The sequence below is a fragment of the Vombatus ursinus genome, unplaced genomic scaffold, assembly GCF_900497805.2.
Source record: "Vombatus ursinus unplaced genomic scaffold, bare-nosed wombat genome assembly UNPS02014768.1, whole genome shotgun sequence".
Classification (NCBI taxonomy): domain Eukaryota; kingdom Metazoa; phylum Chordata; class Mammalia; order Diprotodontia; family Vombatidae; genus Vombatus; species Vombatus ursinus.
Genome location: NW_020954546.1, coordinates 36,942,993 through 36,967,045, shown reverse-complemented (window position 1 = coordinate 36,967,045; position 24,053 = coordinate 36,942,993). Strand labels below are relative to the sequence as shown.

General features: G+C 41.4%; 5 non-coding genes across 5 annotated transcripts; 4 read left to right on the top strand and 1 right to left on the bottom strand.

Annotated features, from left to right (window-relative positions):
* Window positions 1-4,200: 4,200 nt before the first annotated feature.
* Window positions 4,201-4,274, top strand: TRNAI-AAU. The gene has a single exon. It is a non-coding gene; the product is annotated as a tRNA-Ile (tRNA).
* Window positions 4,275-6,984: 2,710 nt separating this feature from the next.
* On the top strand, window positions 6,985-7,057 carry TRNAV-CAC. Its single transcript has one exon. It is a non-coding gene; the product is annotated as a tRNA-Val (tRNA).
* Window positions 7,058-10,651: 3,594 nt separating this feature from the next.
* TRNAI-AAU lies at window positions 10,652-10,725 on the top strand. The gene has a single exon. It is a non-coding gene; the product is annotated as a tRNA-Ile (tRNA).
* Window positions 10,726-16,150: 5,425 nt separating this feature from the next.
* TRNAI-UAU lies at window positions 16,151-16,244 on the top strand. The gene is made up of 2 exons: window positions 16,151-16,188; window positions 16,209-16,244. It is a non-coding gene; the product is annotated as a tRNA-Ile (tRNA).
* A 4,509-nt stretch (window positions 16,245-20,753) lies between these two features.
* Window positions 20,754-20,825, bottom strand: TRNAH-GUG. Its single transcript has one exon. It is a non-coding gene; the product is annotated as a tRNA-His (tRNA).
* Window positions 20,826-24,053: the final 3,228 nt, after the last annotated feature.

Below are 24,053 nucleotides of genomic sequence, written 5' to 3'. Positions count from 1 at the left end.
GCATGGTGAGAGAGAGGGGGAGAAAATTTAAAACTCAAAATTTTACCAAAGTGAATGTTGAAAACTAAAAATAAACAAATTAATTATAAAAAAAAGAAATAATTGGTCCAGAGGAACTCAGGTTCAGATTATAAAGCATCCTCGATGGTCTTTATTTCTCTTGCTCATAATTTTTTGTTCAATTTAGAAAGTACTGACAACTAGCTCTGTAAGGTTGTTAAGTTTGGAGAACAAACACAGACATTGGAAATGAGGCAACCAGTGATTTTTTGATTGCAGGGAGCAAAAAGGGTCTTTGTGCTTAGCAATGCAGGCCTGGAAAGCTAATCAGCTGCCCTCTACATTCAGAACTGAGGGAAGGGAGAAGTCTCTGAGGGAGACTCTTAACTAAATTGAATTCAGTTCATGCCACAATAGAGTGGCCACAAGTCCCACAGCAGCAATTTCCTAATCTATAGTTTTAGTTGTCTTTCTCGGAGCAAGTATAGACAAAAAAAACCCCACAAATCATCAATTTTTGTAAATAATATAATGATGCACTTAGGAAGAAACAAAATTGTTGCTTCTTTTTAAAATTTTTTTTTTAAAAGATAATATAGAGGGCAGCTAGGTGGCATAGTAGATAGAGCTCCGGCTTTGGAGTCAGGAAGACCTGAGTTTAAATCCGACCTCAGACACATGACACTTACTAGCTGTGTGACCCTGGACTAGTCACTTAACCCTGAAAGACTTGCTGTTAAAAAAGTAACTTGTAAATGTAATGTAAAAACAAAATACATCAATAAGACTTAAAAAAGAGTACCTTAGGGAATCAACCAACATAGATGGTGAAAGGATATGAATAAGCAATTTCAAGGCAAGAAATCCTAGCTAGCTATAGTCATAAGAAAAAATGTTTCAAATAATTAGAAAAATGCAAATTAAAGTAGCTAAGAGATTTCATCTCAAACCCCTTTGTGATTGGCAAAGTTGACAAAAAAAATAAAATGACACATGTTGGAGGGGCTGTGGGGAAACAGCCACCCTGATAAACTGTAGGTGAAACTGTGAATTGGTAATAGGCATTCTTTTGTCACGATGCCCACAAAACGTACTAAACTATGCATACACTTTAACTCAGCTATACTACTACTAGGACTGTGCATAGAGATCAAAGAAAGAGAAAAAAGTCTTATATGTACAAAATTATTTATTTGTTTTTTAAAGGATATTTTATTTTTCCCAATTACATTTGAAGACAGTTTTTGACATTCATTTTTTACAAGATTTTGAGTTTCAAATTTTCTCCCTCCCTCACCTCCCCTCTTTATAAAATGGTAGGCAATTTGACATAGGTTATAGATATGCAATTATGTAAAACATATTTCCATGAATCACAGTTGTGAAAGAAGAAATAGATCAAAAGAAAAAATATGAAAAAAATCAAGTAAGTGAAAAAAGTGTGTTTCCATCTGCATTCAGAGCCCATCAGTTCTTTATCTGGACGTGGATAGCATTTTCCTTCATGAGTCCTTTGTATTTGTCTCAGATCATTGTGAGGCTGAGAAGAGCGAAGTCGTTTAAAGTTGAGCATCACACAATGTTGCTGATACTGTATACAAAGTTTTCTTGGTTCTGCTTATTTCACTTTACAACAGTTCATATGAGTCTTTCCAGATTTTTCTGAAATCTGCCTGCTCATCATTTCTTATTGCACAATAGTATTCCATTATGTTCGAGTACCACAATAGTATTCCATTATGTTCAAGTAGCCATTCCCCAATTGATGGACATCCCCTCCATTTCCAATATTTTACCACCAGAAAAAGGGCTGCTAAAATATTTTTGCACAGGTAGGTTTTCCCCCCTTTTTTATGATCTCTTTGGGATACCGACCTAGTAGTGGTATTGCTGGTCAAAAGGGTATGGACAGTTTGGTTGCTCTTTGGGCATAGTTCCAAAATGCTCTTCAGAATGGTTGGATCACAACTCCACCAACAGTGCATTAGTGTCCCACTTTTCCCACATCCTCTCCAACATTTATCATTTTCCTTTTTTGTCGTATTAGCCAATCTGATAGGTATGTGGTGGTAGAGTTGTTTTGATTTGTATGTCTCTAATCAAAAGTGATTTAGAAAATTAGATACTCCCTACTCAAAAATAGGCAAGCTGAAAAATAGAATTGCCTATTCAAAAGAGTACTTCTTCATGATTTCTTTATCTGAAAACTGCTTGTTCATATCCTTTGACCATTTATTAATTGGGTTATGGCTTGTATTTTTATAAATTTAACTCAGTTCTCTATATATTTGAGAAATCAGGCCTTTATCAGAGACACTGACTGTAAAGATTGTTTCCCAGCCTTCTGCTTTCCTTCTAATCTTAGTTGCATTGGTTTGGCTTGTGCAAAAGCTTTTTAATTTAACATAATCAAAATTATCTATTTTATATTTTGTAATGCTCTTTGTCTCTTGTTTGGTCATGAATTCTTCCTTTCTCTATAGATCTGACAGGTAGACTATTCCTTGAGCTCCTAATTTGTTTATGGTGCCACCCTTTATGTCTAAATCATGTACTCATTTTGACCTTATCTTGGTATTTGGTGTGAGATGTTGGTCTATATCTAGTTTGTGCCCTATTGTTTTCAAGTTTTCCCAGCATTTTTTGTCAAATAATGAGTTCTTATCCCAAAGGCTGTGGTCTTTGGGTTTATCAAACACTAGGTTATTGTGGTCATTTACTACTGTGTCTTGTGAACCTAATCTATTCCACTGATCCACCACTCTGTTTCTTAGCCAGTACAGATAGTGTACAAAAATATTTGTAGCAACTCTTTTGTAAACTAAATTGGTGCCTATCAACTGAAAAATGGATGAAAAAATTATGGTATATAAATATAGTGGATAAGATAGCTAAGTGGTGCAGAGGATAGAGTGTTGTGCCTAAAATCAGCAAGATCTGAATTAAAATTCACCCTCAGACAATTACCACTTGTGTGATCTTAGGCAAGTCATTTACCTTCTGTTTGCCTCAGTTTCCTCAATTGTAAAATAGAGATAATTATGGTACCTATTTCCCAGGGTTTTTGTGAAGATCAAAGGAGGTAATATTTGTAAAGTGCCTGGTACATAGTAGGTGCTGTGTAAATGCTAGCTAGTATTATTATTATTGTGCTATTAAACTATATTTAACTATTCTACTATATTATTAGTATTATACTAATAGAGATTATGAAAGAAATGGTCTCAAGGAAACCTGAAAGATTTCTGTAAATAGATGCAGAAAGAAGTGAACAAAACCAGGAGAATCATTTATACAATAAACAACATTGCACAAACCAACAACTTTGAAACACTTGAGAACTCCAATCAACAAAATAATCAATCATGATTTCACAGAACTAATGATGAAACTACCTACCTCCTGACTTTGAAATGGTAAACTAACATGCAAAATGAGATGCATATTTTTGGAAATGGTCAATATGAGATTTGTTTTGCTGGACTATACTTATTTGTTACAATGCTTTTTTTTTTTCGTTTTTCTTTTTTCTTGTCCCAGTTTTTTTGGAGGGGGTGGTTGAAATGGAAAGGAACAAAATACTTGATAATCAGATGTCATTTGCAAAAAAAAGAGAGAAATATTTATTGTAAAAAATAAGTAGATAGGGAGGGAGGTACATAGATAGACAGACATACATATATAAAATGAGAAAGTTGTATTAGATCACTTTCAGTTCCTGTAATTCTACTATTGCCGGGTCCCCCTCCAGCTCTAAGTGATCCTATAATTTTTGCCTGAATATGCATCAGAGTATTTTCTTTAATAGGGAAATAATTGAAAGACAACCAGCAGTGAACATCATGAAAAATTAAATTAACTACATCTTTAACAACAACAACAACAAAACGATTAATTTCGGAATCAGCCGTCTGTCTGCAGTCGGACTTGTTAACTGTCAGCTGAGAGAGGCCCAGACTCCGGAAAGCAGTTGCAACTGTAAGTGAGAGGGTTCTGTTTTACTGGTACTTCCTGACTTCGTGATTTGTGAATAGAGTGTTGTGTTGAGAGACAGCTGAGAGAGGTCTAAGGAATCGCAGAGCATATCCTTAGCTACGGAAATAACTTTATCTGAGGCAACAATGAATACATAGTTTTAACTGTCATATTGAAATTTCTTTATAGTACTCTTAATAAGACGTAGAAAGTAGCTTGTAAGGCGGCCGGTTAGCTCAGTTGGTTAGAGCGTGGTGCTAATAACGCCAAGGTCGCGGGTTCGATCCCCGTACGGGCCACTTAGTTTTAAAGCCCTCCTGCACGATTTGTTCGAAAGCCATATGTTGTGTCTCGATGTACTCGCGTTTTAAGCTCGCATTTCGTATCAACTGGCTTCAGTCTATGGGAAATTGGGAATGCAATCTTTTCCCCGCCTTATTCATCTGGGGTATTGGACTTTGTTCTTATTTTACTTATGGTGCAGAAGAAAACAGAATGATACCATTTGAGCAAACCTTTGGGGGACAATAAATCTATTAAGGAAGAACTTTCTAACAATTCTAGGTACTCAAATACAGTAGTGGGTGACGACTCTTCCAGTATTTTGGTGGGAGGCTTCTTGTTCAAGTAGAGGTTAATTGGATTGTGTAGCCTCTGAAGTCACTTTCAATTCAGACTCAGTGACTGTGATTGAGTGTTGTGGAGAAGGAAATGAAAGTATTATCAGAAAAATATAGCTATATTTGTATTCAATTTCTTCTTTTGAACAGTGTCTTGAAGTCAGGATGAAGCTGAAGTCCAGATAAACCCTTTGATACCAGCTGTGTGCTTTATTTCTGTCAGTTTTAAAATGGGAATCCTAATAGCACCTATCTCCCAGGTGTCTTGTGAGAATCAAGCAAGATAACATTTTTAAAAGGAAGGTACATGACACATTTATTATTTGGTCGAGTCTAACTCTTCCTGAAAACATTTGGGGTTGGCAAAGATAATGGAGTGGTTTGTCACTCACTTTACAGATGAGGAAACTGAGGCAAACAAGGTTAAATGACTTGTCCAGGGTCATACTGAGGCCATATTTGAACTCAGGTTTTCCTGACTCTAGGTTAGGCACTCTATCCACTCCGTTGCTCCCACTTGACACATAGTAGGACCTTCATAAATAAATGCTTGTTTCCTTTCTTAGTGACCATCCTTGCTTCGTCAGAGTAGGCCACCATGCCTCAGTTGCAGTCTCCTTGCTCTGCTCCTGTGGACCCTTTCTCCACTTGCAAAATTCTTCCTGGAACCTCAGTTTTGAGGGAAGGTCTTGACTAGCCATCCCTCACATTCTGGGCTTAGTTGCCATGCCCCCATACAGCATCTTCCTTTCTCCCTCCTCCTCCTTTTACAGCTCCCCTTTTATAAATCATCTTCTCTTATTAGACTGTAAGCTACTTGGGAGCATTGGCTTTTCTTTTTGCTTTTATTTGTGTCACCAGCGCTTAGCACAGTAACTGGAACATAGGAAGCTCTCAATAAATGCTTGATTTTCTGACTGAGTCTACAATGAGTGTAGCCTGAGAGTGACTTGGACTGTAGACAAGAATGGCTGATGTGACCAGAGTTTCTGAAGTGCTTGCTTGTGCATTGGCTCTGGGAAGTTCCCAGAAGCTGTAGTAGCCAAGGCCAGATTTCAGTCTGTCCTGATTGAAAACTGCATGATTGGGGAAGGATGGACACATCCTAGTACACTCTCTGTTTTTAGACTCTTCCCTTTGGCAAGCTATTCGTGGGGCTGAGACATCTTGGCCTTTCTCATACAGGAAGCCTGAGTTTCTTTTTGGCAGGACTCGAGAGAGGTGTGGGGGTTTTCCAGAGACAACAGGAATAGGAGGTGGGTGAGGCTGTGGATGAGAATAGAGAGATGGAGAAGAAAGAGGTAGCTCTTGAAGGTGAACCCGAAGAAAGACTCTCCAGAACAATGGATTTTAAGTCCGGGTCTGCTCACAACAGTGGGGGTGGGAGGTGGTGGTGGCATCCAGAAGTATGCTGGAACCATTCACCGACTAGAGGGAACCAATTGTTAAATTTTCGGTGTGAGCATTTACATCTCGAAATCACCAAATGATAGAAATCAGCGCTTGATTTTTTTTTTTTTTTGTTTTACTGATTGTCTAGACAATGAAGTGTTGGAGAAAATGGTAATAATGCAGGTTAAGCTTAATTGCATACATTAATTAATTAATTAAGCTTAATTGCATACATTCCCCCACCTTCCCCCAGCCCGTTGTCAAACCTTTATCAGCACACCAAGAGTTATGTTATTTCTCTTTCTTCATCATCAACGATCATTGAGCGATTTTTTTTTTTTTTTGCAAAGGAGAGTCACTAAGCATAGACAGAGGAGCAAGAGAAAGCATCTGCCATCTTAGAAGGCCTTCCAGTCTATTTGGGGTTGGAGGGGGCGGGACGTTTTCCTAAAATGACAACAATAGGAACGAACACCATCTCGGTGGGTATCGAGATTTCTGCTCCCCTGTGGGAGGCAACAGTTTTGTAACCTGGAAAACTCTGGTCCGAGGCAGAGAGACTTGGAGCAAGTCCATAGCTGGGAAGTCTCAGCCAGCACCGTCCTGTATCAGGGATGGGATGATTATGTAGAGTAACGGGTGGTGGTCTGAGAAATGTATCCTGGAAAGTGGCTGAAGAAGAAGCTTCAGGAGAAACCGCCAGAGAGGCAGAGAACTGGACGGGCGTGGAGAGGGGAGCAGAACAGAGCGAAAGTTTCAGGGGCAAGCAAGAGCTAAACGAAAGAGCTTTCTTCGTGTCTGAGATGGAGCTTCAAGTGTGAGGCTTTCGCTCACGGGCGATGTTTCTTGGAGCCAGTGGTGACAATACTGTACAGTTTAGTGTTCAATATACTATGTTTTCCATATTTACAACTCCCGTAGTTATATTTACATATAAATATGTACATTTCCCACGGAAGTGAATTTTTAAGGGGTAATAGTCCTCCTGTAGTAGGTGGTTTCCGTAGTGTAGTGGTTATCACGTTCGCCTCACACGCGAAAGGTCCCCGGTTCGAAACCGGGCGGAAACAGTCGTAAACTTTTATTCCTTGCCCGACCCCATAGAGCGCCACTGCACCTTCGCCAGGCAAAAATAGCAAAGGAATAACGCTTTGTTGCATCCCCGTATGGGAGGCAGACATGCTTCTCTCATCCCTCAAACTGTATCTAAATGTACCTTTGTATCATTTCAGTAAATTGTAAGATAAAAATAGAGATAAATGTCAGTGTGTGTATATTGTTGTTTGTCCGTTTTTGAAGAGGACCGGTGACATCATGGGTGATTTCTTGACTTGCTCGTAAATTGGGTTTAAGTGAGGCAGCATTTGAGTAATGTCATCAGCCTCACTCTCCCTTCATCAAGGAAGTCCAATGGCAGGACAAAATTCAAGACGACTGTTGATAGCCCAGGATACAGCGGACGACCTTGCCATCTTCGATGTCTAACCAAGCTCTAAGCGATCCACAGTGCCTGCTTCAGCTGCATTCATGGCCGTTGGAACAAATTGTTCTCATCTGTCCATTCCGCCGGGGGAAGTCTTCATGTGTTTGGGGTAGACATCCCTCTAACTTACCAACAGGCCTGAGGTCCCTCAGTTACTCTCAATCTGGTTTAGCCCATCTGCCGAGACTGTCGTACGGGGTGTGGCCACTGCGCAGGCCACCGTTTCTTGGAGCCACAGGTGAGAGCTGGATGACAGGTGGGCACCAAAGGTAGATGAGCAGCCTTGAATAGGGCTTGGCAAACCCTCAAGTCAGAGGAACACCCCAAGTATGGGGGGAGTGAGATCCACACACATACATATACATACATATACATATGTATGTATACATGTATGCATACTAGGTGATACATAACCTACCAGACTGAAGGGGCAAACTGCCATGCCCATCTTTGTATTGAAGGAGTTTGCCCCTTTTTTCTGGAGGGATAGGAAGATGAACTAATTGCGACAAACGTTGTCCTCTTGAATCTTGTTCCTCCTTCCTCTAGACTTGGTCTAGTGTCTTTAAAAAAGATTTTTAAAAATTATTCACATATAATATTTCTTAACCAGATCACAATTCAGTTTGTATCTTATTTTGAACACTTCCACTAACGGTGCTGCCTGAGTAAGGATAAATAACTATCTCTTACTCCTTTTAGTGTTCTAGGAGGTACCCATGAGGGCTTGGTATACACTGCAAATCCTGTCAGTTGGGGCCTCCATTCCAGTGTGTTTTGCCCAATAGCAGTCACCGAGTGGCAGTTAATATCTAACTTATATCATCAATAGACTCAGTGATTAGCATAGTAGTATCATTTAATCAATTAACATCAGTTACTTTTTACAAAGGGATACTTACAAAGAAGATAGAATAAGAATAGAAATACAAATCCCTCAACACCAGGGAGCACATTCTCCCATACCTCCTCAGTCCCTGGGGAAATGACTCAAACTTAAGTTTACTTCCATATCATAAGCAGCATAGTCAATGGACAAAGTCACTTCTTTGTTTCAAGACACCAGTAGTTTCATTGCTGATTCACTGATGGGCTGGATTAGGTCAGGGAACTTTAAATCTTCAAGGGACTTGACAGTTTACTCTGACGAGTGCCCTAGTACCTGGCGCTTTCCTGACCTTTCCAAGATCACAAAGCCAGTCTAATTCTTCAATCTCCAATATTCCACCTAAGGCAGAAAAGAATAGATACCACTTGTTCAATATGATTGTACATGTTGAGAAAGGAATTTGTAATTTTCATATTAATCAATATAATACATGTAATGAATATCCTAATAACTTAGTTTTCTCAAGCCTCTCTGGCTTAGGAATCTGAGGTCATAATGCAGCTTAGACTGATTATTCAAAACTCTGACAAGGTTCACAATCACTGGACCCTACATGAAGCGAATCAAAGATTGAAGAACCTGTTCCCCTCCCTGAACTCTGGTTCTGTACTTTAGGGGAGGTGATCACAACCCCCAAAGACTTGACTCCAGAATTGTTGTACTGTGAGACCTAGGGGTTTCTCTTGGGAAACCACTAATTGACTGAATCCACCCCCCCACCCCTTCCCCAGTTGTGATTTAAGTATATAACCTGTGCTTTTACTTCAGCTAAAAGAACATTCCTCACACTGAAATTGATTAATTAAACTACTTGATTGCTGGCACTCCAGTCTCTAGGCCTGCTTTGTGAGGCTCCCAGCATTCTCAGGTTAGAGATTGGCTCAGTAAAAATCTGGCTAACCATGTATATATATAGCCTATATCGAATTGCTTGCAGTCTTGGGGAGGGGGGAGGAGAGGGAGAAAAAAACCTGGAACTCAAAATCTTATAAAAGTGAATGCTGAAAACTATCTTTACATGTAATTAGAAAAAATAAGATACGATTAAGTGAGGAAAAAAAAGAATAGATACCACAGGGAAAGAAGCAATAACAGGGCCATGTGTTCATGGCTTCAGGTGGATCTGGGTAGTAAGAGTAGACTGTTGTCGCCTTCCTACTCGGCTTACAGCAGTAATCGCTTCTTTGTTAAAATGAAGCCAGACAAGAAAAATGAGAGATGAGACAGTAACAGACAGAGAGCGCAAGAGACCCACAGAGAGATACGAAATGAAAGAGACACAGAAAGAGACAGAGGTAGAGACACAGACACAGGAAGAGAAAGACGGAGGATGACACACAGAGACAGAGGAATTTTCTCCGTCTCCCTCTCCCCCACTCTCCCTCTCCCCTTCCCCCTCCCTCTCTCTGTCTGTCCCTGTCTCTGTCTCTCGTGCCCTTTGTCTCTGTTTCCACCATAATCCCGTTCTCCCCTCCTCTCCACTTCTGTTCAAAAATCACAGACACGTTGCTCTCCAATCTCTAGGTCACTTCTCTAAAATTTCTTCTCTCGCCCATTTCCCGGCTTTCCCCAATAGGTTTCCCTTTGATTTCTCGAGTTGGCTGTGACTGAGGCCGGGGCCAAAGGCGATCCAATCAAAAGGGAAGTGAGCTTCCCTCCGGGGGGTCTGCGGATTAGAAAAGAATGCTAATGAGGTGAAAACAACACAGAAAGGCAGCGAAGAGTTGGCTCTGAAGTGCTGCCTCATTAGTTTCATCCATCTCTCTCTGCTAAGACCCTGTTTGGTCATTGGCGTTCTGCCTCGCAGGCTCCCGGGTAATCGGTCAGAACCCAAACAACTCCCAGCTGGTGCTCAAGAGTGGATGGAGGGTGGAAGAGAGAGTGGCCTCTGGGCGAGAGCGTGAGTGGGCGCGGGCTGGAGATTGGTGCTGTGTTTTGTGCAAGCGTGCATGGGGCGAGGCTGTTAGAAGCGCATGAGGTGGGAGTGGAATGCGGGTGATTCGGCTTCCAGACCAAGTTGTCTGTTCCCCTAAGGCAGGGCAGGGACAGAGTCCGGAAAGCAGTTGTAAATCCACTACAAAATGTAAGTAAACAGCAAAAGAGCGAGAAACTCCGGGTGTCGGACACATGTCTTGCAGTAAATTCTGAGCAAAGTTCTGTTCAGTTGCCGGTGGAGAGGGAAAGCAGAAATCCGATGTTGTTCTCTCAAGTTTTTCCGGGCTTTGTATCCTAAACGTCCAGCCAAAATGTTTTTCCTTTTAATGTAATTTTCATAGAAGAATTACGTATGTTGGCCGGTTAGCTCAGTTGGTTAGAGCGTGGTGCTAATAACGCCAAGGTCGCGGGTTCGATCCCCGTACGGGCCAAGATGTTTTGGAGCTCGCTGGGTAGCTGACTGAGGTTTTCATGAAGAAACTCAAACGAAGTCATTCAAGCAGTTTCTTATGAACCTCTAAATGTACTTGGAATACTAAGAGTCCTCGTTAACCATGTGCTTATGTGTGTTGTCTTGCACGTGTAGGGACCGGAGTATATCTCATACGTCTATATTCCTAATGGATCTGGGCTTCTTGAGTGCAGATACTTATCCAACGAAAGAAGGCAGTCTACAGTGGACGGTTATAGGAGCGTGTTTTTTACCTTATACATCTCAACAATTTTATCATAACACCGAAAATAGTATGCCTTTCATATTTCCAGGTGATAGCCAAAATACATTTATTAAAAATTGTGTACCAATAACGTGCTAAGCACTTGGGATAAGAAGAAAAGAAGAAAAAAAATCCTACTCTCAAGTTTATATTCCAACGTGTAAATAACTAAGAACATGATATATACAGAGTAGATGCAAGATCATTTCAAAGAGGAAGGCATTAGGACCTGGGGGGAGGAGGGAACCAGGAAAAGCATCCTATTGGAAAGTGGGATTGGAGCTGAGTCTTGAAGAAAGCCAGGTAAACCAAGCCTCAGAGTTGAAGAAGAAATCATTCCAGTTATGGGAGACAGCCAGTACAAAGGGACCACAAAGTAAGCAGAGTGGCCAATTTGAGGAACGGTAAGGAAGCCAGTGGAGGGCACAAACTATGAAGAGCTTTAAATGTGAAAGATAGGAACTTATATTTTATCCTGGAGGTAACAAGGATCTGCTGGAGTTGATTGAATAGGAGGATGACATGGTCAGATCAGAAATTTAGGAAAATCACTTTGGCAGCTGAATGGAGGGGGGATGGGATCGGGGGGAGAATTGAGGCCTTTGCATTAATTAAATAGCGATTGCTGTTGTGCAGGTGAGAGGTGATGAAGATCTGAACAAGCGTGTCGGATTGTGTGAGAGGAGAGAAGAGAGAGGGCTTCTGTGAGAGAGAACAGGCATAGACGTGATGAGATTTGGCAGTGTATTGGATATGTGAAGTTAATTAGGGTGAGGAGTTAAGGCTAATACCAGGTTGGGAGCCTGGGTACTGGGACAATAATAGTCCCCAAAACCATAACAGGGAAATTTGAAAGAAGATAAAGGTTTTGGGGAAAAGATGATGAATTCTATTTTTGCATGCTGAATTGGAGATGCCAGGAGACAACTTAGATGGCCAAGGCAGGATTCAGAAGGCTAACAGGCGAAATAAGAATAAGAACAGAAGGAAGTCAGATTCTTCAGCTCACTGGAGCGCTAAGTACCTTGGTGGAAGGAGTGTGGTAAGGAATCCTGAGACGTCCCAATACCAAGCTAGAAACTGGGACCTCAGACATCAGCTACTCTACAATGCCTGTTTCTTCCTCACCTTCAAGTATCCCAATCATTTCCAAGTGACTCCACACTATAGCACCTTACATCTCTCATATAGGGCATATTTACTCACTCCATTCTACTCTCACTCAGGGCTAATTTCTCAGAGAAGGATCATTACCACATGTTTACACCCAAACTCTCCCAGGGTCCTAGGGGTAACCTTATTGTCACATGTCCCTTACCACTTCAGCTTGGGAGCCCTGACTCATATCTTTTCATTTACTCAAAACCAGCTACTCACAGTAATGACAATTTTAGATCTTAAATATAACTGTTTACCTAACAAAATAATAATATCACAAGTACTTATATATTAAAGTAAATACAGAAATAGTAACTATAACATAATCCATGAATAAACTTGGATCACCTCTCTCACCAATGTTCTCAGTATCTGTCTATGTCTATGGAGATGGCTTAGTATACACAGAAATGTGCCAAGGAAACACATGGGTTAGGAAAACCTATTCGCTAGAGGGTAACTAACAGGTCCAGGACAATAAACCTCAGTGTTATCTTTCTGTCTCAGGAACAATTCATAAAATTCCTTGATGAACATAGCTTCTATGTTGAACAGATAGCTCCACTGCTAAACTGAGATGATCCATTCTGTGCTTACCTAACACTTCACTGAACATGATGGTCTCAGTCAAACTGGTCAATATACTAAGTGACTTCTCTGCTTTCAAATTACTCCCCTTACTTGAACTTATTTCTTAACAGCAACTGTAATATCCATCACTTCCAGCCTCAACCTTAACTGTTACAATTATGAAATCTGTTCTTTTACCTCTCTCTCCCCTCTTTCTGGATTCAAACTCTGGGTCCTCTCTCAGAATGGTCCAACTTTAGTTCATGATGAGTAATCAAATTCTCATTTTCTCTCTGTGATTAAATAGACATTTGTCCCAAAATTATAAAACAGGTAATAATGACATCCATATCACTCTTGCATACTACAGCTTGTCACAATCAAAAACAGTAACTATTTTCTTAGAATTCTAATCATATGAAAAGGGACATTAACTCACCTTAGGGAAGCAGCAGCGGGGAGGAGCAGAAGTGAGTTGTATGTAGAGTGATCTAGGCATTTTCTTCTCCCTGCCCCCCCAACCTGTTCCAGACAGCAAGAGGATGAACATGGTAGCTTTGTATAGCTTCCTAGCATCACCTGCTACTTCCCTATCCTCAAGCATCTCTTACCCCTTCTGCCTCTTTTCACATTCCCCAGTATTTAGCACAGTGCCTGGCACATAGTAGGTGCTTGATAAATGTTTATTGATGGATTGATTCTGTTGCTCCCTTTCTCCCACACTATTGTGTGTGAAGGGAAAGACCACTGTGGGTAAGCATTTCTTTGTTCTGGTAAACTTTGTTTTGCCTGCTTTCACCACTTCTTTTTTTCTTAGTAGAGGACACTGGCCCTCTGCAAACTCCTGTCTAGGGCTGGCCCTCACCTACTACAAATTTGAACAGAGTGTTTGGGGTTTCCTGTGCAAGACAGGAATGGTGGCAATGAAGAGAAGAGACTGATGAGCTGTGAAAGGTGTCAGACTTCTTCCAATTAGCTGCTTCACAGATCAAATGTGACCTAGATAGGACTTAGTTATCAAGAAAAATTAGTTTAAAAAAATGTAAATGTCAGGTGATTCACAGGGATGAACTCTTCTATGTACCAGGCCCTAATAAGAAAAAAGAAAGACAGTCCCTGCCCTCAAGGAGCTCTTATTCTAACAGAGGGAGGCCATATCCAAAAAGAAGCTGAAAAGCAGGGGCTGGGAGAATGCAAGAGGGTACCGGAGGCAGGTGCATGATGTTAATAGAGTGGAAACCAACCAAAGCAGCTGGTGGGAAATGTAGACGGGGCTGGAAATTCTGAGCTTTCAATAAAGGGAGGCCTTGGGGGTTTTTGCTCTGGCCTCCAGACCTCCAAACAAGAGGGGAGAGGCAACTGAGGGTGCTAAGGAGGTGTTGAGTACCAAAGCTGAAGCAATCCCCAGAATGAGGAGATTTCTGCTGATGAGCTTATCCTGGGGGAAGAATGGTGCCATAGAAACCAAGCAGAACAGCTGGTGCAAAGTAAAGCCGGAGATTACCTGTCAGTTTCTTTAAGGAGATGATCACCACTAGGAAGTTGCTGCAGGTAAAAGTGCTACGAAAGCCCAAGGCATGCCCTGCCTTGCCAACAGATCTGGGCTTGTGAATGTCACAGACAGGCACTTCAGATATGAAAGTGAAATACCTTTCCAGCACTTCCTCTAAAATTGCCTTTTCCTCCCCCAAAGCACATACCAGATGTGATGGGTTACTGTCGAAGGTTTTAAGGATTTCTTCATAACTCAGTTTGTGAGCATTTTGTGTGTAACAGGATGTTTAGGAAGACCTATGTCCATTGCCATATGGGAATTTATTAGTTGAGTTCCCAGACTGCCTTGCAACTCTGACTAATAGCCTCTATGCAGTCTGAAAGGAGAAGTGAGACCCTAGAGTGCAAATGTGGATTAAGGGTGAGACCCAGAAGTGAGCAGTCAGGTGTGTGTGTGTATGTGTGTGTGACATTAGACTAAATGGAAGAGTCACCCTGAGAGACAGATCCTCTGCACTGGTGGCCCTTGCCAAGGGACTGCAACCAAGCAATATCCCCCACTCTCACCACGAGTATTCCTTGATAACACTGTTAGAACTGGTAAGGAAGTAAAAGCTGAGATTAAAAACAAAAAAAGGGAGAGAGTGAAACTGAACTATGAAGTCACACAGAATTATTATAGTGTCTAGAGCTGTTCATGCTGCCTAAAACAGAACTGGTGAATTTTTGGTTTTCCATTCCTTTTTTTTTCCACAGGAATTTTCCGCTCTCCCTTTCTCTCAAGAGAAAAATAATATTGTTTCCCAATTCTTGTTTTTTTAAAAGTTTGTTTTGCTTTCTGTTTCAAGGTTTCTCTGAGATGAAGTGATTATCCACTGAATTGTGCACCCCTGTGTGTTTGAACAAAGACGGAGAGGGAAAGGCAGTAAGCAGAAAAGCATGAAAAGTGGAAGGGGTAGGACAGAAGGAGAGGAAGAGAAAGAAAGAAAGAGACACACAGAAAGACACACACAAACAGAGAGAGAGAGAGAGAGAATGTGAATTTGTATAACTCTTGAGACCTTCCTGACACCTCGGGGAGTCAGAGCAGTCCAATGCAGATCTGCACCTGCTGGGAGAGTAGTTCGCTCAGGAAAAGTTAAAGTGATCTGCCCAGGTCCAAGCAGGTGGTGTGATTTTAAGAATGGACTTGAACATTCAAATAGTTCTTATCTCCAGCCCGCTCCGGGCTGTGTTTTCTTCCCCGGTCAGTCACAGAGGCACTGACCGGGCGTGTCCTCTGGCTGTGTGGGCCGAGCCAGAGAGCCCAACTTTGACCAGGAGCTCAGCTCTGAAACCATGACTCAGCTGTGTGCGGTAATAGACTCATATTTGCGTATTCGGCCGAGGTCAGTGAGCTTGTGTCCCTTTTCTGTTATTTCCTTATGAATTTCATGTGCAACATGAATATGTCTTTAGTCGCTCCGCTCAGAGATTGTGACTATACCAGTAGACCAGAGTGTGTGTCTGGCCTGAGTTTCAGATTGCTATGGCAATGCCCACACACTGCAAGAGAGCGTGCTGGTGGTCTGAGGACAGTGGCCGCACTATTTTCCTGCAAGACGTTTCATACAGCGGATCCGGCTGTGTGTCTTTGATCCACTGACGCTCCAGAAAAAGGACGCTTTTCTTGGTGGCCAAGGAACTTTTGTATAATAGGGTGGGGCTCTCCAGACATATCCCTTTGCTTTCTGATTGGCGCCCCTAATCCTAACTCCTATATTCTTTCAACTTAGACATACACCTGGCACCCCTACGGACTCATATTTACCCAGTAGAAAACGTCTTTAAAACCCATTTCATAAAACCTACCTTTAAAACAGCAAAGGATTCCAACTCCGATTTATGTACCTTCGCTCGGCCTTTTGTTGCGTAGAAAGCTCCAGTGGCGCAATCGGTTAGCGCGCGGTACTTATAAGACAGTACAAGAGCGAGTAATGCCGAGGTTGTGAGTTCGATCCTCACCTGGAGCAGGTGTTTTTTCTCGTGCTTAAAAAACTGCTTGGATTTTTACTCCACAACAGCTATTGTGGGTGAATGGTGGGTTATAGATTTATGATAGGCTATTCGTTTTCTGTGGTTTATTGTTTTGGGTTGAGGAAGGTCTTTTGCAAACAGCAAGATAGACAGACATTAACTTATTAGAACTTTGTAAAATGGTATTGGTTTGTTAAATTGTATCACTATGTATTTGGAACTTTGGAAGAATGTGAGTTATCAAGTTTAATTGCCAACTGGGTCACGTGGACCTTTCCTAAGATTCTTTAGTTCAAGTATTCAAGAAGGCATTCAAAAAGAGATGTCCCAGTCACTAAAGAATATATAAGATTTGGGGCCCTGGATTTGGCAAACACACTTCAGATTTGCTAAGGACAGCAAATGTCAGACCTGGTGGGAGAATGGAAGAGTAGGATAATTGAATAAATCAATAATCACCCCACTAGTAAGTGATAAGATGCTCAATCAATCTCAGTCATAGTATTTAGACTGTGTGAAAAATCTTTGAAGGCCATTGGATTCTGCAATGAGTTTGCAGGTTTGCATTTAGGGATTTTGTAATGCTCTCTCTATCCTACATAAGAGCATAGAGTTAGCTGGAATTGGGGAGTTCCAGTCAGTTGCATGCTGGGGAAGAAAGTGAGAGAGTGTTTTCATCAAACCTGCAAGGAGGAACTTCCTAGGGTTGGTGGTAGGAGAGGGAAGAGAGGCTTTGACTTTATTTTTTTTCCCCTCACTCCTTGGGTTGGAGGAGGATCTTCAAAGGATCCAGAGGATGTTGGACTTCCTAGGGGCATCTCTGGTGTGACTGACAGGAGAGTCTGCATTGAGAGGCAAGGACATACTATACACAGATTCACAACCACACAAGGAGCTCAGCAAAGAAACTACAACATGGGTAAAGGGAACTTCTTCAGTAGGAGAATGAATAGAAGAAAAGGACTTCTAGCAATCAGGAGTTGGGTCATCCCTTTGCTTTCTAGGCTTTAAGACTGCTTTCCCCTGGACTCTGCACTTCTGTAAGACTATCAGAGACTTTTGGGGATGACACTTTGTATCTCCTGTTCTAATTATACCACTTTTGCAAATACTCCATTAGAAAAACAATTTTGTCTGCCTGACTAAATTAATTTGTAGCTGATAATCTTGGGTAGGAGGGAGGGGCGTTGGAAAGCACGCCAGTGGGATCTTGGGCCAAAGGCATAAGATAACCACTCTTAACTCCTCAGGGGGAACTCTAGAACTCTGAGACGGAGGCATAACCTTACTCTGGGACTCAACATTTGTCTATTTGAACTGAAATGAGTGGAGCATTTATTAAGTGTATGTCAGGAACTGTGCTAAACACTTAGAGATAAAAATACAATCAAGCAAGACAGTCCTTTTCTTCAAGAAGGTTGCAGTCTAATGGTGGAAGAAAACATACAAAGGAGCTAGGAAAAAGGTGTTGGTGAAGAAATAGCCAGAAAGAAGTAAACAAACTTCCACCCATCTATCAGTGTGACATTCCTACCTAAACCCACAAAACTGGCAGTTAAAGCCAGTGGGTCCAGTGTTAATATAATATAACATAGTTAGTATAATATAATGTAATATAATATGTAATATAATAAATGTTACTATGCACTAGAAACAAAGGAAGAGTCAGAGGGAAGACCTATGAGCTGATGCAAAGTGAAGTGAGTAGAAAAGAACAAACAATATACACAAGGACCTTAGCAGTGTAAATGGAAGGAACAACATCAAAACTGTGCATTGTACAATTATAATGACTGATATTGGAAATGAAGAGTAGATATGAGAATGTACCTGTCTTATGTCAAAGAGGAAGGGGACTAAATATGGAGGTAAAATTAATTTGTTTTGCTGAATTTCCTTCCCTCTCTTTATTTTTTATTTTATGTTGTGAAAGATGGCTCTCTGGATTGAGGAAAGGAGGGGATATATTTAGAAAAGATTATGTAAAAGCAAAAGGTATAAATTAATTTTTAGGAGTTAAAAGTAACCGACTACAGTTAAACAAATAAAATTCATTAATAAATATCTATTCCCTTGATGTTTCCTTTAACCCCAAAGGAAGAGCTGGGTTCTGAGAGATTGAAGGATTTCACTTTTCTAGTGTGCTGAAGAGCAGGCAAGAATGGCCCAGGTGGTGGAAGGTCATGATCCTAGGGAGACTTGGAATGGAGAGCAAATGGGGTGAAGCCAGGAAAGAGGCAGGGAATAGTTATCTGTAGTGAAAGGGGGATGTGGGAAAGGAAATGCAGATCATCAGCTGAGAAACACAGACAGAAGATACAATGAGTCAAATATGTTTACTAGGTGTCAAGTGGACTTATTAGAAAGTGGGGCAGTTAGGTGGCAAAGTGAATAGAGCACCAGGCCTGGAGTCAGGAAGATCTGAGTTCAAATGTAGCTTCAGACACTTACTAGCTGTGTGAACCTGGGCCACTTAACTCTGTTTGTCTCAATTTCCTCATCTGTAAAATGAACTGGAAAAGGAAATAGCATACTACTCCAGTATCTGCCAAGAAAGTCCCAAATGGGGTCACAAAGAGTCTGAAATGACTAAACAACAAGTAGAAAGAAGAGAGAATGCCTCATCGTCGTATTTCAATGGCTAGTCTTGACTTCAACACAAATGAAGTATGCTTTTTGACTGAAGAAGCTTCAGTTCAAACCCACATTCATTACCTAGAATGAAACTTTTTTCATTTCCCCTAGGGAGTCCTTGAATCGTATTAAGGAATGTGAAGGCAATCCTATTCAAGGAAACTAAAACAGAATCATCCTTACCATCAACAATTTAATGAGCATCAGCAGATGCAGTATGTTAAGGTGTATAAAATATGGTTCCTGAGCTCAAAGAGTTTGCTATTTGATTGATGAGCCAGGAGGTCAGCAGAAAAAGATAAAAAGCAAGGTCAGGTAGCATTTGCTACATCCCGCATGACAGGTCAGCACTGAAAATGAAGATTTTTGTAGAGTCATCTGTTCAAAGTTGTTGGTTACCCAAGAAGAGTGGATGGATTTTATTTGGAATGTTATTAAAATATGAAGGAATATTTGAACTGGTGAGACCAGTGAGTTTATGGGCTTTAAGTGCTACCTCTTATAGATGAAGCAACTCAGGTCCAAAGAAATAAAGTGGCAATCACTACTGATTAGCATTATGGTTGAACTAGGACTAAAGGCCTTATAATATTGGTCTCTATTGAGCAGATTAACTATCTGGGTCAGTAATATACTTGTACAATGCATTGCTGAGCAATATCTGAACACTCAGTTTAGCCAGGGAAGGGGGCAGATTCAACCCAAAAGTTTGCACCTTCTTCTCTCTTGATTTTTCAGGGTTTGCCATCAGTTGTATTGACTGACTAATTAAAGTTATCCTGTTAAGGGTATTCTACAAGTAGGACAAATCGTACTGGCAAATGGACCACAATGTTTGAAAGGATCAATTTTTTTTTTTTTGCCATGATCTCTATTTGGGGCAGCTAGGTGTCAAATAGATAGAGCACCTGGCCTGGAATCAGGAAGACTCTTCCTGAGTTCAAATATGGCCTCAGACACTTACTAGCTGTGTGACCCTGGGCTAGTCTCTTCACCCTGTTTGCCTCAGTTTCGTCATATGTCAAATGAGCTGGAGAAGGAAATGGCAAACCACTCCAGGATTTTTGACAAGAAAACCCCAAATGGGGTCACAAAAGTCAGACACGACTCAATAACAACTATCAAATTATAAAAGTTTAATGTGTCAAGAAATATAAGTGATATAAAATATAGGATATAAATAGATAAAAGAAATAAAAAGATAGACCTTTGTTTGGAAGGATCTGGTGATCAAAATAAAAAACAAAACCCCAGCAAACTGGACAATTAAAAAAATTGTGAAAACTAAGCTCCACAAGTCTAGGTGAAATACTTCAGCCAGGGATCAATAGAATGAGTGATCCCTGACTTTGAATTCCTGCTTATCTGAGTACACTTGTTGTAATTCTTTTTGTATTGATGTGACATCGGTGCCCATCAGCTACCTACTTGGTGGGCTTGTTGCCACACCTGGCTTGTTTCCCTTTTTTCTGCAACCTATAATAAATAGTAAGCTGTGACTTAACTAGCAAGTGCTCAAACTTTATAACTTGGCCTGATCCTCAAGCCACAGCCAAGTGGTTTCACCAAAGGCTAGTTAGCCACTTTACATGTGCTGACATTTCCAACAATAGGAGCAGGTTCTTTGGAAGATGGGACTGGTTCCTATTAAGTCTGTGTTCCAAAGGACTTTGCTTTCACGACTGCTCTCATCTCTAAGTGACCCTAACAGTGGACCCTTGTCCAGGGTGCCAGTCACTGTTCCAAGCATTCATATACGGGATAATGGTAGCAGAAATCTCACCTAAGAGTCTGGAGGCTGTGGATTGTAAAAGATGCACTTTCCCTGGGAGAGAACTATTGGCTTGTGGCAAAAATTAAACTAATTGTTATGCCGTGACTCGGATTCGAACCGAGGTTGCTGCGGCCACAACGCAGAGTACTAACCACTATACGATCACGGCTAGCCATGAAGCAAGACGTTACTGAGCTTTCTACTAGACTCTTCTAGAAGCATTTAAACCCGCCTTCTCAAGGAAATTACCATTTTAGAAGGTGGGGGTGGGGGTGGGGTGGGGTGGGAATTGTCCTACTTCTCTTCCCTTTTTGATGACACCTCCAATCCCTCTAATCTAAACTCGATTCCCAAGAATGGAGTTCAGTATGGAGAACACACTGTGAAACCACAACCCAAGGAGCAATTACAACACAGCTTCTACTTTCCATAGAATTATGGCACAGCCCATCTTCTCTTCATTCCCAAGGAGAAAAAAAAAGGCCAAGGTCTCCCACTGCATCTGGGGTCATCTCCAGCCTTCCTGACCTATATCTTGCCACTGGACTCAGATGACCCTGGAGGAGAGAGTGAGACTGATGACTGCATAGTCTTGCCTCACTTAAATCTAAATCTCTTGCAAGTCAAGACATCACCACCCTCCTGGTGTCATTGGCGCTCTTCCAACGAAGGACAAGTAACAACCCAAGGAAATACAACAGAAATACTTCCCATTCCACAACACTACACCCTCACACACCTCTCTCTGTTTCTGTCTTTCAGTCTCTCCCTTTTCCCACCTCCCTACATTTCATCTCCTAAAACTGACAGTTTCCATCTGACCAGAAGGAGAAGTCACTTTGCTTCAGCACACATTATAAAGTTGTCAAGGAACAGTAGAGATGCACACTAGATTTCCCAGGTGAGAGCCCAAGTGAATGTTTCTCCCTGTGACAGAAAAGGAAACCAGGAACCAATAAAATGGACTTGGAAGAAGAATGCAACTGGCTCTCGGTCTGCACAACTCTGCTCTTTCTTATCATTTCCTGAGTAAAGCATAATAGGTGGACAAAAATTAAAATACAAAAGAGTATGAAATCTGGATGCTCTAGAACAACCAAAGAAAAGTGATGGAGAGAAGGCTGGTTCATTCTGCTTCTATACAAACTCAATTCCTGATCAGCCATTCTTGTCACTAATACTTCCATCTCCAGAACCAATCACATCCTCACTCATGGCCTGAAACTGGCTCCCTAAAGTTTCCACAGGGTTAGATTGGAAGCAGGCAGAGACCATCTGTGTATGGTTCAAGGACTGGCCATCCCAGCCCTCAACCACCTTGTAATCATTTTGTACATATAATGCATATATTCATGCCACAGGGGTCTGACTTGGGAACTTGTGTGTTGAATGTGCCTATTTCTGGAAGTTCCTGAAGATGACATGGTATGAAGGGGTCTGGCCCTCTACTTCTTAACATGAACAGATATTCTATTTCCACTCAGCTTACCTCTTGATGAAGAAAAGCCCTTCACGGCCAGTTGTTGAACTAGAACTGTGAGGTAGACAAAATACTCCCATGGGAGAACAACTCCAGTCCTCATTTTTGCTTGACTGATCCCAGTAAGATAGGCTGTGAGCTTCTGGGTGAAAAGAGGCTTCAGGCCCTCCCTACCCATTCCCTACTCTGACTCGTCAACACAAGTCACTTTTATTTGCCCCTTTGTATTTATTTTTTTCTGGTCTTAAGGATAAGAAAGTTAGAATAAGCTTTGACCTTAGAAGCTTCCAAAATTTTGGAGTGGGAGTAGTCAAAAGTTAGGGAGTCCAGTGAGGACTGAAGTCCTCAGCACCAGAGTAGATCACAGGCAGGCAAGTGAGAGACTTGAAAGAGATAGTCTCTGAGATACCTTCTAATTTTCAAATCTTAGCATATTTGGATGCCTGGATCTATAACTGTACCTGCTATTTCATTCTTTGTCACGTTTGTGTTTTCCCCTGTTGCAGAAGGGCAAAGGGGGGAGAAAAACAAGGGATTTCTGAGGCAATAGATAAGAAACCTTTCTAACTAAGGAATAAGGAGTTTTCTCCTTGGCCTCCAGGGCAGTAGATTTAATCAACAATGAGCCAAAGATCAAGGAGAGACTAAACTTTTTTTTTTCTTCCTGGAAAATTGGCAACACAGAAATTTCAACATAAAGGGCATGTTTCTTCCTGGTTTCAAATTGCCTGTGAGGCAAAGGTAATAAACCCCTACAATACAGAAACAGCCTGTAGGGTGGACCTTTTGAGAGCAAGTCCCACATCTGGTACTATTGGGTAGGGACATCCTAACATTGTTTTATGGTTAACAAAGCTTCTGAACATTTTTCTTTCCCTCTGGCTGTTTCTAACCTGAAGGGCCAAATGGAAAAGTGGACCAGACTTGCTTTGGAGTCTGACGCATCTGGGTGCTTGGGAGAGGAGTGGGCTTGGATATTTTACACTGAGATATCTTCTTCTGGGGATTCCCAACACAAAGAGCGTTCTCTCTAAGCACAAACTTCTCTTATGTCTCCCCTCCCTGCTCACTCTTCATGGGAAAGCACCAGAGCCACAGTTCTTTGCTTGTTTCAAACTATTTTGCCCCAGTAGTGTAGTTTTCCTGCTTATCAAGGATTCTTGAGGATGTCACACCCTAAGCCCCAACAGATCATACCTGTTATTATCCACTGAGATTGTCTTTGGGGGTGTGGTTATCTGCTTTTTCATGCACAGACAACAACAAATATTGAGCTCCATCTAAGCACAAAATCCTGTACTAGGTGTTAGGGACACAGAGGTAAAAACCAGGCAGTGCCTAACCTCATTGAGCTTTACCTTCTCCTGGGGAAGTATAAATGCACATAAGTATGGGAACCTCAAGCATATACAAAGAAATGCAAAGAATTTCATGAGGCAGTAGGAGTGCTAATAACTGGGATCTATGAGCCAAGTGAGACATTTAGGTAGGAGAGGTCTTTCACAGGAGGTGACACAGGAGCTTTTCCTGGAGGGAAGCTGAGGATTCTGGGGTGCCTAGGTGAGGAGGGATTGCACTGTAGCCAAAGGGTACCATTTGTCAAATGCACAAAGACCAGAGATGGTCTGCTGTGTACATGGAACCTAGCAGGATAGATGGACTGGCGCAGGAGTAAGGGAAGGGGAAGGTAATACAAATATGATTGGAAAGGTGGGGTGGGTCAGACTTTGAGAAACTTAAAAGCTAGAGTGAGGGTTTTGTAGGCAATAGAGAGCCATGCTGGAGACATTGAAGAGTTTTGAGTAGAGAAGTTATAGGGCTTTGGCAGCTTTGTTGATAAAGTAGATGCCATATTGGACCTGTGTTTGGAGACGTGCTCAATCAGAGTCTCCAGGTGGATGTTCATGATCTCTGTCA